The sequence below is a fragment of the Equus przewalskii genome, chromosome 7 (genome assembly GCF_037783145.1).
Source record: "Equus przewalskii isolate Varuska chromosome 7, EquPr2, whole genome shotgun sequence".
Taxonomy (NCBI): Eukaryota; Metazoa; Chordata; class Mammalia; order Perissodactyla; family Equidae; genus Equus; species Equus przewalskii.
Window position 1 is genome coordinate 25,609,340 of NC_091837.1, and position 19,526 is coordinate 25,628,865.

The 19,526-nt window shown below is 60.9% G+C and overlaps 2 long non-coding RNA genes across 3 annotated transcripts; one reads left to right on the forward strand and one right to left on the reverse strand.

Annotated features, from left to right (window-relative positions):
* Nucleotides 1–661: 661 nt before the first annotated feature.
* Nucleotides 662–13,405, reverse strand: LOC139084768 (uncharacterized). Its single transcript, XR_011542473.1, has 3 exons — nucleotides 13,133–13,405; nucleotides 12,910–13,040; nucleotides 662–997 (listed from the first exon to the last, which is right to left on the reverse strand). It is a non-coding gene; the product is annotated as an uncharacterized lncRNA (long non-coding RNA).
* On the forward strand, nucleotides 12,574–14,293 carry LOC139084769 (uncharacterized). Of its 2 annotated transcripts, XR_011542475.1 has the most exons (5): nucleotides 12,574–12,707; nucleotides 12,899–13,227; nucleotides 13,353–13,529; nucleotides 13,722–13,775; nucleotides 14,021–14,293. It is a non-coding gene; the product is annotated as an uncharacterized lncRNA (long non-coding RNA). The 2 variants fall into 2 exon arrangements; XR_011542474.1 differs by lacking the exon at nucleotides 12,574–12,707 and having other exon boundaries at nucleotides 12,715–13,227.
* The last annotated feature ends 5,233 nt before the right edge of the window (nucleotides 14,294–19,526 follow it).

A 19,526-nucleotide genomic window follows, 5' to 3' on the forward strand; every position in this document is an offset into this window, starting at 1 on the left:
CTGCCTCAGGGCCTTTACACCTGCTGCCCTTGCTCCCTCCACCCGCATCACTTCACCTCACTCCTGCTCAGCATCAGGGCCCCAGAGGGTCTCATCTCTGCCCTAGTGAAGTCGAGCCCCCAGCTCTGCTCCCCCCTGCCTCCTGGAACCGGTCCTGACACTCGTCACATCTGGAGGGAGAGGCAGGCAGCACAGTGGTGAGAGCACAGACCCCGGCGCAATCCTGGCTCTCTCCCTGAAGAGCAGTGTGACCTTGACTGAGTCCCTGACCTCTCGCAGCCTCGTCTATAATGTGAGGATACGGATGGTGGCACCTGCGGAGGTGTCGGGAGGCTACGGGGGGCCCTGTGGCAGTGCCTGGACGCAGCGTGGGACCCATGATCCTCGTCACGTGAGATTACCGGTCCCCAGGGTGCCGTCCCCGCCAGGCTGCAGCTCAGGGGCCGGGCCGGGCTCGCCTTCCCCCGTCCCCCCTGGTTTGCAGGTGCACCCGGGGCTGCACAGAAGGTCCGGGCCTGAGCGGAAGACGAGCATCGCATGCAGATGGACGATGTTTGATCCCGAGCCCCGCGGCCCCCGTCCCCTCCCTGCCCCTCCCGCCGGGCTCACCTGACCCCCCGCCTCCCCAGCCTCCTCTCAGCACCGAGCAATTAAGCCAAACTTTTGATTTAAGACATTTATAAAGGCACCGAGGATGTCCTCTGGTATCAGCTTATATATTTCTAATCTGCCGTTAAAGTGATTTAAAACGGGGCCGGGTGAAAATTAAACGTCTCCATCACCCGCGTGTGGCGGCGGCGCCGACAAGGACGCGGGGCCCCTCCATCCTGCCGGGCGGGAACGCGGCTCGCGGCCTTGCTCGCCGGGCGGGCAGGGCTCCGGGCTCAGGGAGCGGCACGCGGGCGGGGTCCTGCAGGAGGAGCCATCATGTGCGCGGCGACATCTGCTCGTCGTGAGCCCTGCGCAGCGGCAGGACACAGGGACCCCGTCCTCGGTGCTGGCAGAGGAGAAAGAAAAGCAGAAGCGGGTGGAGAGACTGCAAATTTGCAGAAGGAGTTTCTTCCTGCCTCCTTTCAGAAACCAGAGGATGGAAGCTGGCCCCATCTTCCTTCTCTGGAGGCGATTTCCAGGGACTCGCTTTCTGGTGCGGGGACAGCTCAGGCCGTCCCTCCCCTCCTCCCCACCCCCGCCCCCCCAAAGCCTGCTCACAGCAGAGTCTGAGCGTCCAGGGACGAAAGGCCGTGACTCGGTGCGGCTTTTCGATCTCCCCGTGATCCGCTCCCTCGGCCATAAGTGCCCTGGGCCCCTCTGCCCGCTGACAGGGGCTGCCGCCGAGAAGACACCAGCCCGGGTGGACGCGGGACACCCAGATGCATCGGCCAGGGCAGGACCACTGACGGCCGGCCGTGGAGGACACATCGGCGTTGGCAGGAGTGTTTGGGGGCGGCTGTGAGGGGACAGGGGTGGGTCTGCTGTCCCATCGCCCCCTGAGGTCCCCCCACCCCAGGGACCGTCCTGAGCCCACCCAGGAAGATGCTCTTAGGAGCCACTCTCCTCATCCCCCTGGAAACTGCGGTCCGGAGTCCAGGTGGGAGAGAAGGGGCCTGTGGAGGTCACTTTGAGCCCCCCGGGCGGCAGGATCGGGTACACAGGTGCAGAGCCCACAGAGGAAGGGCCGGGGTGGGGCTGCCAACAGGAAGTCAGGGACCTGTGGGCGGCAGGTGGAGCATCGGGGGGCCCGAGGAGGAGAAGGAGCCCCTGGGGGTCAGCGCTGCCCCTCTGGCACCCGCGTCCCCACGTCACCCTCTCCCCCTTCCCTGGGCGGCCCTGAGGCTGCCTCTCCCGGCCAGTGAGCCGTCTCAGAGCCGCCGTCTGGAGGGCACTTGGTGGCCACTGGGCAGGTCTGTCCGGGATGGCGCCGTCCGAGGCCTGAGAGGAGAGACGTTAATGGCTCACGGGGGTGTCTCAGAGGCTGAGTGGCCCTGCCCTCCACACACTCGCGGCCGTGGGGCGCCTCCCTCCTTCCCAGGCGGTCTCGGGCTGCACTCCGCGCTGAGATGGGGCTTCTGCCCTTGCGGCCAGGCCACCTCCCGTGGCCGCCTCCGCTGAACAAGGGCCATGTGTTTTCCCGGCCCGTCCACACAGGGGCCCTTTGAAGCAGCGTCAATGGGGCTCCACGTCTCCCGCAGCTGAGGGTGGGCGGCCGGGGAGGGGCGGACACTCAGCCCAGCGCCCCCGCGGCCGGCGGCCTCTCCCCCGGCCCAGCCTGAGCCCGTGTTGCCCGCGCAGGGGAAAGATGGCCCTGCACGGAGAGCTTTGTTCTTAACACCTACACGCTTATTTTCCGTGAACTAGAGAAAATATAGCCAGCCCCTCCCGCCCACGCTTTCCCAGCTTTATTGCTTAGCACGAAGTGACATCTACTGATATTCAAAAGGGGCGTCCTGGAAACTGCCGGAATGTGCGTCGCAGGCAAATGGCGAAGTAACTCGTGGCCTGTCCACACCGCGGAAGGCCACCGGCTGTGTGTCCCCCTCCTGATCCACAGCAGCACGGGTCTGCGGGTGTGCACGGTGGGCTGGGGGCAGGTGCCCGTTCTGAAAGGAGGGAGCCGCCCGTGTGGCACAGAGCCCCCCCACCCGGCACCCGTCTGTCTCTGTATCAGGCTGACCGTCCCCAAGAGTGTCCCCTATCTGAGCAGACGTGGGTCCTGACCACTGCAGGACTCGCTGTTTCCTGGACGCCCGCAGTGCTCCGGCTGGTCCGCTCCGCCTGGAACGCCCACCCCATGTCCCTGTCAAAGCCCATCTGGTTTTAAAGGTGCAGCTGAAACGCCACGTCCTCCTTTCCCATTGGAATCTAATGCCCCGGCTGCGAGGTACTGGTGTGAACGCCTCCCCTCTCCCCTTGGGCCGTGTGGTTCGAGCTCGGCTCTCGGGATCGAGATTCTCAAACAGGCGCTTGAGGAGGCCAATGCTCAGCCCAAGGGGGTGATGCTGGTGCGGAAGGCGCAGGCGGCCGAGGCCGCAGGAGAGGGCAGAGCGCCGGTCGGGGGGCCTCCCCGTAAAGTACAGACCCCAGTGGTCAGAGGCGAGGAGAGACGCTGTGAGCCGACGTCAGTAGGGAGGGCGTCACTGAAAAGGGAGAATATGTCTGGGCCCTGAAGGTGGGAGAGACTCAGGGAGGTGGCACGGTTCTGGGGAAGGAATTTGGAATTTGGACTTAGACAGGCTTGGACTCAAATTCTTTTCCTCCTTCTTTATGAGCCCAGAGTCTGTTGGTTACCACAGAGACCCCAGCTCAAACTGGCTTCCTTGAGAAAGGGCAGTTATTGGCTTTTGTAATGGAAAGTCCAAGGGTGGGCTCAAGTATGGCTGGATCCAGGGGTTCAAGCACAGGCCTCAGGATGCTGTCTCTCTCTCTGCCTCATGGTCGTTTGTCTCTGTTGGCTTCATTCGCAGGCAGGCCTTGCTCTCAAGATGGAAAATGCATCCCGGCAGACCCAGCTGAAAGTCCGCGATGGTTAATCACCCCAAATTCCCTCATAACTACTCCTGCCACAGTCCTGGGGTTACTTCTGACTGGACCAAAGAGGGTCACCTGGTGATCCCCGAACCAATCACCGAGGCCACAGGTTTGGACAATTCTGATTGGCCAGGCCTCAGTCGCATGCCCATCTCTGGACCAATGGCTGGAACCAGTGTAACCCAAACTGTGTGGTCAGAGGTGAGGGAGGGGTCATCCAGAGGAAACAGGACTATGACCAGGAGAGGCGGCCAAAGCAACTGGTGTTCCCTGGGCCCGCTGAGCAGCTGTGGCACCTCGGGCTGGTGTCTCGGACTTTCTGATCCTTAGAGTCCTCGGCCATGAAATGCGAATGCTATAGACCCCCCAGGGTGAGTCATAGGTGGTCAGTGTGCCAATGTCAGTGGGAGTGGTTCACGCTCGGTTGGTGGGCGACATGAGTCCACGGAATCGGAGGCCGGGAAGAAGCTGGGCTGGAATCTGAGCAGGAGAGGACGGGGACAGCCACATGTTTCCCAGATGGCAGCAACTTCTGCGGTCTCCCCAGCTCTCTTTACAACGTGAGGCTGTCGCTCCTGCCATCGGGGGGTGGGGTCCGTGTTCCCCCCTCAACCACCACTGTGGCTGTGCTGGAAGCGACGCTGTGTGACCTCTGAGGCTGTGACTGAGGGTGACACAGCTTCCCCCTGGCCCTCCTGGGACACTTTCTTGGAGCCACCAGGCTGTGAGGCCGTAGCTGGAGGCCACGGCCACTGAGGCCCCCGCCGACCGCCAGCATCCACGTGAGCTGCAGGACGTGCGCGAGCAAACGCTGGGAGGACCATGGCCCCAGCCCCGCGTGACTGCGACCGCATCACAGACCCTGTGGGGGAACCCGTGCAGCCGCACACCGCCAGGACCACGACGTGACGATAAACCGTAGCCGTTTTTTACACCACTGTTCGAGGCACCTTGTTTACCAGCCACAGACCCCTGGAGAGGGGGCCGGGGGGCCGCGTGGCCTGGCCACTCGCTCAGTGCCTGATGATGCTGGTCTGTCTGAGAGAGAAAGGAGAGGCCGTGCCGAGTCTCCGGGCCCCCTGGGCTGCCCGCAGCCCTGTGCCCGCTGGCAGGAGCCGGCCCGCCACACCGCTGGGCACCTGCCGTGAGTCTGCCGGGACGACATGGCAGCCGCACTGGCTGTGGGGACAGAGCCGTTCCAGGAGCTCAGGCCCGGCTGCTCTCACTGAGTGGAACTTGTCATCTTCTGAGGGGGCAGGCAGGGGCGGGGGGATTAAATCTTTGAAGGTGAACTTGCCAAATGCCTGCGTGACAGGCCCCTCTTCTTTCGCTGAGCCCAGAGGAGGCCAAATTGCAACGGCCCCCCGTTTCTCAGCCCCGTCCAGCCCTCAGCCACCTTGCTCAGGTCCTGCGGGACCTCCAGGGTCCATTCGGACCAGCTGCCCCGGGCAGGCCACCTCGGAGAGAAGGGAGAGGGTGCCGATGCCAACTGTACCCGGGGGCGTCTAGGCGGGTCAGGAGCTCATGCAGAGAACTGCATCCTTTGAAGGTACAGGGGACCGGCCACTCAGGACCTCACCTGCCCTGTGGCCCCCGGGCCTCACCCCGCAGCTCTGCCCGTGCCCTGTGGCCGCGTGGGGACAGACCCCGCCTTCTCCCTGACTCACCTACGATGGGCTCCAGTCTCTAAGTCAAACACTCGTTTTCTCTTTACGCAAATAAACTGACTTACAGAGGGCAGCTTAGATCCCCCATCACTGCAAAGCTGACAGCGCCTGCTGTAAACAGAAGGTGACCGTGACAATAAACACAGGACGCAAAGGCCGTCCCACAGCCTGGCTGCAGTCCTGCTGCCTGCTGAGCTCTGAGGCCGAGGCCCTGTCTGCTGCACTGAGGAGGTCGCGGAGCCAGCGGGGGTCGGAGACTGTCTCCTTGACATCGGCAGGAGAACAGGAGGAAAAAGGGAGGGATTTCCTGCTGCTCAGGGTGACTTCACACTGTGTCTGCCTCCACCAGGGCCTCCCGCCGGGCAGGAAAGATCCTAAAAGATGAAGATGGTGGATGCTCGAGCAGAGCCTGAGGCCACTTCGAGAGCTCCCCCACTCCGTCTCTCCTAATCCTCCACAGCCCCACCACGTGCCGTCATCACCAGCACAAGGGACCCAGAGAGGTTAAGTGACTTACAGAAGGTCACACAGCCAGTGAGTGGGGAAGCTGGGATTTGAACCCAGACCTGCAGCTCGAGCCTATGCTCCTAGCAGCCCAGCACGCCAGCTTTGAAGCACTGGTCTACACCTATCGGGTCTGTGGATAATTGTCCGGGGTCTCTGTACTGGAGCTGAGGGGACAGCCGAGGGAGAGTCCCACGGTGGGAACCAGCTTGGGCTCCCAAAACAGCCAGAGGACTTGGGGCTCCTGGGCCAGGGGAGGGGGCCGGGGAGGGTCAGGCTGGGGGAGATGAGGGGTCTGGGGAAGAGACCCCAGGGGTTGTGGGGTGGGTGCAGTGGGGTGTGAGATGACAGTGACCCCTGTGCAGGAAGCCCCCTGGGCCCAGCCGCCCCCGAGGGCTGTGCTGAATGTGAGGAGCCCCAGGGGGAGTCCCACTCACAGCCTGGGAGATGGAGGCGCGTGAGGAAACCGCCGCCCGGGGCCGCACCCCGCCGGGTGTCCCCATACATCCGTCTGTCCCTCTGTCCATCGGAGAGCAAGCAGAGGAGACGCCCCCAGCCTCATGGGCCCGACCCCGTGGCTCTGGGGCCCTGGGCTGGCCGAGCGGTGGCTCTCCCTCCGCCATGGGCGCTGGAGGAAAGTCCCCGCCGACCCCCCTGTGGGTGCCCCTGACCATCGGCCTTGACGCCCCCGGGCTCAGTCACGCCCGACAAGTGACATTTATTTCTTCCCTCACTCGGAGCAGCGAGAATTAATTATTGAGCGCGAGGAAGCACTTTGAACATGAAAAGTGCTGAGGGTGACGGTGACATTACAGAGACGGAGGCTCTGATCTCTGCTCAGCCGAGCGCCCCTCCCCGGTCCCCTGACCCCTCCTGCGAGGACGGAGTGGAAGACCCCGTGTGGGGAGGACGCTCTGGCTCAGAAGCCCGTTCCCGTGACTGCGGGAGGGAGGGAGGGAGGGAGGAGAAGAACAGAGAGGAGAAGAGAAGGCGGGGGCGGGGTCACGTCGAGCGTGTGTCCAGCTGGCGGGTGAGGAAGGGGACAGGGCCCGTCACCCGAGCACTTCCTCTCTGTCATTCCAGGGGGTCCGCAGGGTCTCTCGGAGCAGAGCAGGTTCCCAGCCCCTCTTTCCAGATGAGGAAGCTGAGGCACGGGAGGAGCAGAGCCTCCGCCAAGCTTCCCCAGCCTGGCAGCCACAGCGGGACCAGGACCCACGGTGGGGAGCAGGGGCCCCAGGGCCCTATGGGGGCTCGCGCCTCTGCCAGGACACACCCAGCCCCTCGGCAGCAGGACCTGGGGTGCAGGACAGGGGACGCCTGCCACAGCACAGCAGGGCCCGGCCGGGACCCCCAGACTCGGCCCTCGGACTTGACCTCTCCCTCCGCACCCCCAAGGATCTGCACCCCAGCCTCTGCCACCTGAAGCCATCGGGGAGGAGGCAGGGAGGGCACAGCTTGCTGGGGGACGTGGCGGCGGGGGACACAAGCAGCCTGGCGGGAGTTTGTGGTTTGATGTGGCTGAGTATTAACCCGAAAGCACCCCTCAGGCAGAGGAGACGCTGGCGGGCAGAGTGAGGGCTGGTTGTCCCTCTGCGTCGGCGGCCTCTGCTCCAACCTTGACCTTCGGGGGGAGAGAGGCCGTGGGGACACCTGAGCCCTCAGGGCCAGAGCCGGAAACCCTACGGAGGTGGGGAACTGGTGGTCCCCGCGTCTGCATGCCCCTTCCTGAGGGTCCCCGCTCTGCCCCAAGCCACCTCCACCGGGCTGGGCCGCCAGCACCAGGCCCGCACTCAGTCAGGGCTGGTACTGCCGGCTGTGTGTCCTGGCTGTTCCCCGAGGGCCCCGTCAGCGACATAGAGAAGCGCTAGGGGAAGCAGAGGCCTGAGGGGGCAGGTAGCTCAACTGCCTTGTGCCTCAGTTTCCCCACCTGTAAAATAGGGGCAGAAATGACAGGACAACATCACAAACAAGTGAGGAGTCCAGGGCACCTCCCCACAGCGCTTAGCACCCTGGGAGGCAGCAGGCGCCAGACCCGGGTCCTCCAGCAGCCCTCCCAGGCAGCTCCGTGAACCCCATCTCGTTATCACTGTTTCTTTAGATCGTGACACTGAGCCCAGAGAAGTAAAGCAACTTGCCCAAGGCCACCCAGCTAGAAAGGGACTGAGCTAGATTCGAACCTCTCACCTGCTCCTGCCTCCTGCACAGAGAACGGCAGAGAAAAGAGGGTGGGAGTCCTGGGGGCAGGCTGGCCTCAGGGCCCCCTCCAACTGTGGGAGCCTCCTGTGCTCCCCAGGCCTCGGGGGGCCTCGCTGAGCGAGGCGTACTGTGCCCAGAGCTGCTCAGGCAGTCAATTCGGAGCTGTCGGTGGGCGCAGGGGCGTGGCCACCTGGCTGCCCTGGGCCGGGTGGGTGGAGACCCACAGGCTCCCCGTGGGAGGCTGCTGCCATGGCAACAGCCCCGGCTGCCCTCTCTCGCGTAGGCCCCATCATGCCTCCGCCAGGCACTGAGTGGGCAGGGGCTCCGAGGGCCGCCTCTCCCCCTCCTCCCCCAGGGGTCGCACGGGGGTCCTGAGAGCTCCCTGCCTGCTCACGAGCCCAGCAGGTGAAGCAGCTCAAAGACACGGGTCTACCCCAACAACTAACACCAGCTGATGTGCTGGACGCGCACTCAGCCCTTGGCAAGGATCGGCCTCTAATTCTCTGTAAGGACGAAAAGGCTGAGGCCCAAAGAGACAAAATGGCTTGCCCAGGGTCACAAGACTAGTAAAAAGCAGAGCCAAGGCTTGAACCCAGGATTTCTGGTTCCAGAGCTCTGTGGTATAGTAGAGTGCAATAGTTAAGATACGAACTCTGGAGCCAGACGAGCTGTGTGACCCTGGACAGGTTACTCAACCTCTCTGGGCATCGGTTGCCCCTTCTGCAGCATGGGATAGTAGCGCCCGCTTCAGAGAGTCCTTGGGAGGACTGGATGAGTTAAGACGTGCAAAGCACTTAGATGAGCAAGAGGCACAGAGGGCACGCTGGGGCTTCCCTAGGTCCCAGACAGGGGCCCTGAGATGAGGATTTGTGCGAGGTGCTCCAGAGGGACGAGCAGTGACAAGAGGGGTCCCTTGAGGCACCAACCCAGCCCTAGCCTGATCCGTGGGGGGTTCTGGTGTGTGTGTGACGCCTCAGCGCCTGTCCTCCTTGAGGCAAGGGGGCCGGACCCTCACTCTCGCTGGTCGCCCAGGGGCTGCCCCAGGGGGACAACAACTGCCAGGCAGGTGAGGCCTCTGGGCACGGGGCCGCAGCTCTCCCAAGACCCCGAGCTGGGCACAGAGCGAGGCCCAGCGCAGGCCATCAGGAGCCAGGCACACGGACGGCAGAATTGGGCCAGAGAACCAGGGCACATGGGTGGAGCCCTGGCTGTCACCAGGTGGTGTCACACAGTCCTAGCTGTTGTCATCGTCACTGCCTCAGACCTCAGCAAACCTGTCTGACCAGTGGAGCTGCCCTCATTTCACAGATGGAAGGCCGCTGGTTTGGTCAAAGTCACACAGTTGTGGGGCAGGGAGCTGGAGCTCCAGACTTCCAATTCTGGACGCTCTTCCCTGCGCTGTGGCCTGGGCGGCGGCCACTGCCTGCAGGGCCCAGAGAAGGGGGCGCTAACCGGGCAGGAGGGAGTCAGCAGCCCAAAGGCCTGGGGCACCTGGGGGAGGCTGCACCAGTCAGAATTCTTAGGCAGCAAATAACAGAAAAATCCTAATTCAAGTAGCTTTAATAATGAACACTTCTATTTCCGTAAGAAATCCTGAGACGAGGGAGCTCCCGGGCGTCTTGATTGAGCAGCTCCACGGTGGCTTCAGGACCAGGCTCTTTCCCTCTCTTTCTGCCACCTTCCATATAGATCTTGCTCTTCAAGGTCCCAAAATGGCTGCAGCAGATCCAGTCATCACATCCCACCAGGACAAAGTGTAGCTCAAGACGAGCCAGTCATCCCTTTTCAAGAGCAAGACTCCCATAACCTCCCTACTGGAGTCCCCCTCGCATCTCATTGGCTGATGTTGGGGCACATGAGAACTTAGCAAGAGGGCACAGGGTGGCCATGATTAGCTTAGACCAGGGGTCAGCAAACTAAGGCCCACCGGCCAAATCCTGCCCCAAGCCTGTTTTGTAAATAAAGGTTTATCGGGGCACAGCCGCACCCAGTGTTCTTACACGTGACGCTTCCATTCTCCAGCCGGCAAAGCTGAGTGGTTGCCACCGAGACCGTCTGGCCCGAAAAGCCTGACGGAGCTGCTCTGAGTCCTCACAGAACGGCAGTCCGACCCGGACGGGGCCGCCGTCCCCGGGGCACGGACGCTGGACGACACAGCAGTCCGCGAGCGAGGCCGCAGCGGGAAGAGGCTGCGCTGGCAGCGAGGAGTCGCCCTCTGGGCTCGGCCGCCCGGCTGGTCTACCCGCCAGCGCATTGGCCTCCCCGGGGCACGGCCCCAACCTGCGCTGGGACAGGGCCGGGCTGTGCCGATGGCAGGAACCCCCGGCCCCACTCCAGTCCTGACCGCCCTGACCGGCTGCGTGGCTGTGGCGGGTCACCGCACCCTCGGGGCCTCCGCTCCCCAGTACACACCCGGTGTCAGTGTCCTGGGGCCGCCAGAACAGGACCCCACACCGGGGGGCTGAGATCAGCAGCTCTGGGGGCAGAAGTCCGACATCGAGGGGGCCGCAGGGCCGGGCTCCCACCAACGGCTCGAGGGGAGGACGCTGCGTGTCTTTTCCGGCCTCTGGGGGCCCCAGGTGGCCCCTGACAGTGGCCGCCCCACCCCCATCTCTGCCTCGGTCGTCACACTCCTCCCCCGGGTGGCCCTCCTCTTCTTATGAGGGGACCGTCACACTGGGTTCGGCCCACCCGAACGACCCCATCTTAGCTCGATCACATCTGCAAAGACCCCATTTCCAAAAAGCCCCATTCGCAGGTTCCAGGGACAGACTGCAACGCACGTTACGGGGGACACAGCTCAGCCCGTAACGCGGGGCAGCCCCCACACGGCCACGGGTGAAATGGACACATGCCCTTGGTTTGGGGAGGACAGGGCTCCCCCTGGGACCCCCTAGCCGCCTCCTGTGAAGCACAGGCTGGAAGCTTCCAGAATGTGGCTGGTCCGAGGTCGGCTCAAGGAGACCATCACTGCTCCCTCCACCGCTGCCGGGCCCGAGCTGCTTCTGGGGCTCCCGGGTCCCCAGAGACCAGAGCCGAGCGTCCTCAGCAGGTCCGGGCCTGGCGTGCGCAGGGGAGGCCCCAGGTACAAGTTTTCAGGAGGCCCCCGTTCTTGGGGGTCCAGCCCTGCACATGCACGGCCCCGGGGGCCCCTCCTTAACTGCGTGTCCTGAGTGCTGGTGGCCTCACCAGGCCCAGCTGGTCCGCAGCTCTGCCTCTCACCCCAACACGCCCTCTCTGGGCCTCCATCCCCCGCCCGCGCTCGGGAGCAGGCGGGTTCCGACCTCACCTTCACCGCGTGGACAGGGGAGTCCGTCTCACTTCCCAGCTAAACTGAAAACGCCGGGGAGGGCACCCGAGCAGCTTTGCACAGAACTAGTGTTTAAAAACCATGTCTGGAATGAACGAGAAAGCTATTTCCCAAACCCAGATTCCTCACCAGGAACGAGGCCCAGCAGGGCTGGGCCCTGCCAACCTCGCTGACCTCATTCCCCTCATTTCCCCCTCAACCATGATATGCCAACTCCACTGGCCTCCTCGTTCTTTCCAGAACATGCCAAGCCCACTCCAGCCTCAGGGCCTTTGCACTCGCTGTGCCTGCTGCTGGAAGGCTCTTCCCCCAGAGGCTCATGCTCAGCTCCCTTGATTGACTCAGATTTCTGTGCCAAGGTCACCTCCTCCGAGAGGCCACCCAGTGAGAGCAGACATTCCACCTGTCCACTTCACTGTCCTGGAGCTCAGAACCGGCTGGAACTCACGCTCATCCAGGGCTCTCCGAGCCTGGGGCGGTCCCACACACAGTAGGTGCTCAGTGACTGCACGGCCCCCACCCACCGAGCTCTCAGGGAGCTCAGGAGGCCCCGGGCCCTGCACGATCCAACGGCCGGCAAGCCTCGCCCTGCCGTGGAATTTTCCAGATGAAGCTGTTCCTTTGTGCGTCAACAGAGCGTTTAATCTCAGCTCGCCCTGGGCAGGAAGGAGCCTGCTTTGGTGAAGGACTCCGGCCCCGGGTGGCCAGGAGCCGGGAGGAGCGGGAGGAAGGCCGGTCCCCCCCATAACCGCCCGGCCGGCCCCCCAGACGGCAGGGCCGTCAGGAGGGCTCCAACGGCCCGCGATTAACCCTTTGAAAACAGCATCACTCAGTCTCATCTTCTCTCCGTTAAAAACTGACGCATGTAACGCACAGGTGCTGACACAGAAAAACGCTGGCCCTGACCCTCACCTTTGACCTCTGTGCCATACCGCTGCGTCTCAGCAGAAAAGGGCTTGGCGTAGCTTTTAACTTTTTGTTCTTTTTTTCCATTTTCTGTTCTATATTGTCCTAAGACTTGCTTTTTTCAGTGAACCCTCTACATCTGGGACATCACTTCACGCCAGATACAGCCAGGTCGCCCCATTCTGTTAATGTCCAAGTTGTGTCCCACGGCCCCTGACGCACAGCGCGGAGCTGTTATGACTGTTTGGGTCAGAATGGCCCATTTGTGGTCACCTTCAGTTCTCAGAACATGGTTCCTTTGAACGTGCTCTGCAGCCTGTTTACATGTGACACAGTGAGCTGGTTTGGGGAAAACCCGTCAGGTCTGGGCTTGTCGGGTGGGGGAAGGTCTGAGGTGCCCTGTCACCCACACACTCTAGACTGAGTCCGAGATGGTGCTGGTGGGGAAAGTAAAAGCAGGCCCCAGCACCATGGTCCGGGATGTTCCCAGTTCCCAAGAGGCCACCTCCACATCTACGGGTTCCAGAATGTCAAACCTTCACAGCATTGTGACTCGTTCACAGAATGGTGGTGCCTGGTAATTCACAAAGCAACTCCAGGTACACCACAGTTTGTCCACATCTCCAAAGAAAGCCCTACTCAGTCTCCCCTGAGTGATGGAGAGCAAGCAGGCCCCCGTCAGCAGCAGGCCCTGCGCTCCGCCAGGCTGGCACAGGGAGAGTGAGGAGGGAAGGGCAGGGGCCGCCGTAAAGTCAAAAGGAACTGCCAACAATACAGCTCTGTCTCCCAGGGGTGACTCACCGGTGAAAACAGAAGACCGGCCCACGTGCCAGCATCTGCAGGACAGCGTCCAGGAGCGGGTGCAGCCAGCTTCAGGGGGCCAACGCTCCAGCACCTTCCTCAGGCCCCGTGAATGGGGCCTGGTCGTCTCCCTGGAAGGAACCAGGAGGTCAGAGGACAGCAGGCCAGCCCTTCCGGCCCCAGGATGGCGTTCAGAAGCTTCTAGAAGCCTCCCAGCCCTTACCTCCTGCCAAAGATCGAGCCAGTGCTGCCGGCACCCGGGCTGCCCCCACGCACTCAGGAAACAAGGATGCCAGTGGGGTGGAATGCCCTCCTCAGGTAGCCCTTGGCCCCAGCCCAGCAGGCCAGGCGTCAGGTGGCGTCCGTCACCGTTAGGGGCGAGTTAGCGTTAGACGGGTGGAAAGGCTTCAGAGGATCCTCTGGGCCTTTTCTGTCCTTTTCAGTAATGTTCTGTGCAGCCCGTGCCGTCCTGGAGGAGCAGGGAGCTAACTGGCTGGTAGATGCAGAGAGGCGGGGCTGTTTCTTTCTCCCGGCTTTGTTCACATGAGGGAATTCACAAGGCCATCCTGGAACGCTACAGTTTGCCTTGTGGAGTTGGCCAGTTCTCCCCCAGCAACTGGGTATGTTTTCGGTGCATAACGAGTCATGTAAAAACCAGGACAATGTGACCTCTGTCAGGGCTCAGCCGTGAGGGGACTGGGAGGGGAGACGGTGGGGACAGTGGCAGCTACGCCTCTATAGAGCACGTCTGGCTGGGCGCTGTCCAGGCCCTTTGCACTTATGAACATTTAACTCAGATTACGACCCCACAGAGCAGGTGCGATGGATCGCCATTTTACAGATAAGGACTCTGAGACACAGAGCCGGTAAGTAACTTGCCCAAGGTCACACAGCTAGGAAATGGCCGAGCCGGGACTTGAACCCAGGCGACCCAGCTCCACGGCTTGTGTTCTTAACTCTGTTGAGTTTTGTGTGGTTGTCTCTAATCCAAAGACGTTGGCAATGGGTGGGCTCTCGGTGACATACACCGTGGCTGACTCGTCCCCCATTCCCAGCCTTTCTTCCATGCCTGCATCTACCACAGGTCCAGAAAGGCTATTTGCTTTCCCAGGCTCCCTTGCAGTTCTGGCCAACGAGCTGGAGGCAGAAGTCAACTGGGGAGATTGTGGGAAAGGTTTTCATTTCCTGATAAAAGGAGTAAAGGTAGCTGATGCCCCCTGTGCCCTTTATTGCTGTCTTGAATGTGGATGCAATGCCTGGAGTCATGGCGGCCATCTCGTGATCTGAGCGAAAGGCTAGGAGAAGCACGGACAGTGACCTGGAACGACCTCCCCAGTCCCAAGGCCTCTGTTTGTATGGGAAAATTAAACCCTGTCTGTTTACATCGCTGGGTTAGGGTTTCTTACAGCTAAAAGTCATACCTACTGTTCTTTTCTCTTTCTTCCTCTCACTTATTCCCACTTGAAAGTGGCTGGTTGTTAAAAGTCAGCATCTTGGAAGGAGTGAGGGACAGTGAAAGGCCGCTTTCCCAGGATATTCAGCGGAATTGTATCCTCCCGTGGCCTTTCCAGCTCCACTTCCGGAGCCCCTCCTGTAGTCCACGTGTACGTGTGGACCGTGGCTCCAGGTCCACTTTCCCCTCAATGCTCCTAACAGCCCAGAAAGGAGGCCACAGTCGGCTCCATTTGACAGAGAAGGACCCTGAGATGCGGGGGCTTCAAGAACTCGCCCAGGGGCCGGCCCGGTGGCACAGCAGTTGGGTGCGCACGTTCCGCTTCGGTGGCCTGGCATTCACCGGTTCGGATCCCGGGTGCAGACATGGCACCGCTTGGCACGCCATGCTGTGGTAGGCGTCCTACATATAAAGTAGAGGAAGATGGGCATGGATGCGAGCTCAGGGCCAGTCTTCCTTAGCAAAAAAGAGGAGGACTGACAGTAGTTAGCTCAGGGTTAATCTTCCTCAGGGGAAAAAAAAAACAACAAAGAACTCGCCCAGCAGGCAGGGAGCCTGGTTCACTCAGGCCAGCCTGACCCCGACACCAGCATCCTCCTGCTCTCCGCCACCATCCTTCCAGCCTGTGACATAGTCCTCCAGAACTTCTCCAACTCGTCAGACTCCTGGCCCCTGCCCCCTTCTGTCCCCCTGGGGCCAGTGCCTCAGTGTTCTCCTCTGCAAAGCGGGGATGACGCTGGGACCGGCTCTCAGGGCTGCTGTGCCCATTCGGAGAAATAATCCACTCGGCACGGAGCCTGGAGTGAGCCGTCCGCAAACAGCGTGACTGTCATCACTGCTGTTGTCACTGAGTCCCCAGAGCCCCGGGCCTGGGAGGAGCTCCCCAGGCAGCAACAACGGAGAGAAGCCGAGGGCCCGGGGCCTGATTTCTATTGCGCCTGGCCTGATTTCACGCTCCCCAGGCCGGGCACAGGGGCGCCTTGGCGCCATCTCGAAAGGCCCCCCGCGTGGAGTCGCGTGAGGAAGGACGGCCCTGAAGGACGCCTTGTCTGGAAAGGGCTCACGTTGGAGAAAGGCTGCCTCCTGCCCGGTCGCGGCCCTGACTGCGGTCAGCGGTCAGCGTGGGCCAGCAGGCGGGGCTTCCAACTCCAGGCCGCGGGGTGGCGGGCAGGGGTGGCTGCAGCACCACGCAGGAAGAGAGAGAGGGAGAGAGAGGACATCTCTGTCCTGTGCCCGGGCCCAGCCAAGGGAGGCAGCCTCGCCAGCGGAGGGGAGGGGCGCCGTCTCGTTAATCACCCCACTAACGAGGACAGTCGAGTCCAAGCGCTGGGACACACGGGGGCCTCTGCAGCCCACCACAGCCCCACGAGGGAAGTGCTGCTATCGTCTCTATCTTGCAGACGAGGAAACTAAGGTACAGAGAGGTTAAGTAACCTGCCCAAGGTCACGCAGTTGCTGAACAGAGGGGCTGGGACTCGAACCTAGACCCTCTGGTGCCCTTAGCCTCTTCACAAAGGGGCAGGGAAAGTGGAGGTGGCAAAGCCAACGCGGGTTCTTCGGTGAGGCCGGGCTCAGGGGAAAGAGTGCTGGCCACTTAGTAGGACACGAGGATGAGGATCTGGAAACGGGCCGGGAGCCCGAGCTTGGTGGGCGGCTCCAGAGGGACAGTGAGCGAGTAGAGTTTCCAGGGTCCTGAGAGGAGGGACTGGAACACGGGAAAGCAGGGCGGTCTCGAGGAAAAGGGTCTGAGCAGCGAGGCGCCATAAACCCCTTCCCCTGCTCCCCAGACCTCAGCAACGTCGGCTGCGACAGAAACGGAGAAACGGTCCGGGCGGGGAGGGGGCGGGGAGTCTCCGAGGTGAGGCTGGGTTAGTCGGGACAACTGGGGCGCCAGCGATGGAACTCCAACTCTCATTTCCTGTTCCTGGAACTGAAAAGTCCAGGGTGGATTTCAGGCACGGCTGGATTCAGGGGTGAAATGATGTCATCACTCTCCCCCCGTGGTGCTGCTCTCCTCCAGGTTCGTTTCTTTCTCAGGCAGGTGCTTTTGCCCAAGTGGTTCCAGCAGAAGTCCCAGGGAAGTTTCCCTCCCCGGCGTCTCTTGGGGTCCTGGGGAAGCCTCACTCATCATATCGATAGGCTCAGACTGGGGCTCTCACAGTTCAGAGTTGAGCCCTAGATCCACCTCCAAAAGGCTCTGTGACATTGGGTAAGTCACTTTGCCTCTCTGAGCTTCAGTTTCCTCGTGGTAATCCCTTTATCTCAGACTCTAAGTTATGAGACCAGCAGTAGCCTCTATGCAGCACCTAGAATAAGCAGATATTCAGTCAATGGACATTTCCTCTTCCCCTGGCTGCCAGTCCAAATACCACCTCCTTCAGCCAGTCCTCCCTGATTGCCCAGCTCTGATGACCTCCCAGTCTCTCCTTGTGCCTGCACAGTAAGCGATTTGGGAGTTTCGATCAGGCCACTGGTGCCTCTGGAGTCCCTAGTACCCGGCACAGAGCCCTATAGACAGTGGGTATTCTAGAAATTTTGAGATTGATGGACGATGACAGTGACAATGATGATGGCCAGAAATGTCACTTGAGACCTCCCAGGTCTCCTGAATTCTTCCCCCAGTTTAATTTCAGCATAACTTGACTCCAGAAGTTCTTTCAGCTCCTCCTTTGCCAGGATGCAGGTGTCAACAAACACGTAAAGCCCGCAGCCGCTCTCTCCCTGGCTCTCTACGGGGAAGCCGCTCTGGCCGGGCTCGAGTGGCATCTTGCTTTTAACCGTGAGGTTTTCACTCGAGTGCGGTTTCATGACGTGCAAGATGGTTGGAGTGGCACACATAGGTGAGCAATTTCTATTGTCATAGTTATATTCTTATTTTAACTAGGAATCTCATTTGGCCACATATATCAGAAAACCCAAATAACAGTGGCTTACTCAAATAAGGGGCTTCTTTCTCTTTAAGAGATGGCTCCACTATGCCTTCAAAACTCAGGCCCTTCTCTAAGCCTTTTATTCTAATGGTTGCCTGTGGTGACAAAGTGGCTGCTCCACCTCCAGCTTTGCATCTACATTCCAGGCAGGAAGAGGGGAAAGAGTAACGGCAAAAGATCTGCTCTAGCCGCTTCTGCTTTCCACCCCGACCTCTCACTTTTCAAAGAGCTTTCATGGAAATTCCACCCACTTACACCTCATTGGCCAGAACTGTGTCACGGGGCAACCCCTACTTGCAAAGGAAGCTGGAGAGGTGGCGTTTAAACTGGGCACCCTGCTGTCCTAAACAAAATGAGGGTTTACGAGTAAGGAAGGAGGGAGAACACTGGGAAGGCCACCAGGAGGGCGGATCCCACACACCAAACTGACGATTCACAGGAATTATTCCTTAGAGCAGCGGTTCTCACGCTCGAGGAGGCATCAACAACCACCTGGGGAGCTTGTGAAAATGCAGGGGGCGGTGCCCACGCCCAGTAGGTCTGGGGTGAGGCCCAAGAATTTGCATCCCTAACACACCTCCAGGTGATTCTGAGGCTGCTGGTCTGCGGCCACGCTGCGAGAACCGCTGAGTCACGACAAGGCTGAAGTCGGCACTCAGTAAAACCACATGTCCTGATTTTAAGAGGATAATAGTCAGAATATCATGGTTTCCATGTCTTATCAGTTAGGACCCAGTGGAAAGGCGAGCAGGGCACACTCAGAAGGGAAATCGAGGAAAGCTATCAAAGCGACTATTTGCAAAAGTATGGAGGGGGGTACAGACCTCCCACAGTAGCAACCTGGGGAGCTGTCCCCACACCTGGGGGGGCCAGCTCTGCGGAAACCTGAAGAGGGGGCTCCAGGACGGGACCGCCCAACAGAAGCCCCACCCTTTGTCGGAGGGACACAGCCAACTGAGGCAAGGCAGTGAGAGCTGGGGAACAAGCACCACGGCCTCGTTCTGCACCCGCCTCCCACCTCCAGCTGGTGCCTCCCATTGGCTGGATCCAGCCGACACCAGAGGCCGGGGGGAGCTGGGGCGCAGCCTGCACAGGTCGGCCTGCACGGAGCAGAAGGGACAAATGTGGAGGGCAGACCTGGAGAGGCGGGCCGAAGATGTCCAGCACAGACGGAAGATATCAGGACATCATGACCTGCGGGAGCAACCGAGTTTGGCAAAGCCCGATTGAAAGTAAGCAGCTCACAGCTCACGTGTTCGCTCCATTATTCATCGGCACCTGCTGTGTACCAGGCACCATGCCAGGTGCCAGGGATTTCGAGCTGAATTAATCCTGACTCCTGCCCAGAGGGGATGCTGGGGGGCCAGGCATCCCCCCCACAGCCCACCCAGCCCGACTGCTGTGCCTTCCGTTGATCTCATCTGCTTGTCACCCACGAAGAGTTCCGTGTGATTTAAGCTTTCATTAAAGTTTAACTACGGGGGGAAAACTGCGAGAAAAATCACCTGCTTGGTCACAAATCACACTGTTATGATGTGCTGAAACGGGGCTGCGGGGACAGGCTGTAGGGATTTGGCTGGGATTAGGGACAAAATGAATGTGAAGCACTGGGCGCCCGCACGCCCCCGTGGGAACACCCCGTAAACCTTTTTGCATTTGGGTTCACATCCGGCGAACTGTTGATCATGATTTTTCTCTGGGCTGCTAACGAAACCCCAGCCTCCCCGGCCCCCGGCCACCACGTCAGCCTCACACCAAACGTCCGCCCAACAGCCAATAACAGAAATGATGGAGAACCCGATGCAGACGCGGGTAATTGCTCCGGCTGCCTCCCGTGAATTTAAATGGCTTCCTTGAATTACTGCTTTTGACGCCATCAATAAAATTGAGCTATTGCTGTTTCAGGCCTTTCGACAGATACACAGGGAGCTGTGCTTGGGGGCTGGCGGGCCAGTGACCCCCGGTCTCCCGGTGGCCGAGCTGGGCGCTGGGGGCAGTGGGTGGAGTGAGGGCAGGGATGCGCAGCCAGGACGAGAAGGAAAAGCAGATGAATTTTGACATTTGGCCTTGCTGGCGGACTTCCCTTGTCCTACGCCTTTCCCCCAAAACACAGGAAGCCAAGCTTACCTGTCCGGGCTCCCATTCCCTCTGCTTTCCAGTGAGATGATCCGGCCCACATGAGGGAGTTCGGGAGACACAGAGCACACGCTCCCAGCCTCCCAGCAAACACACTG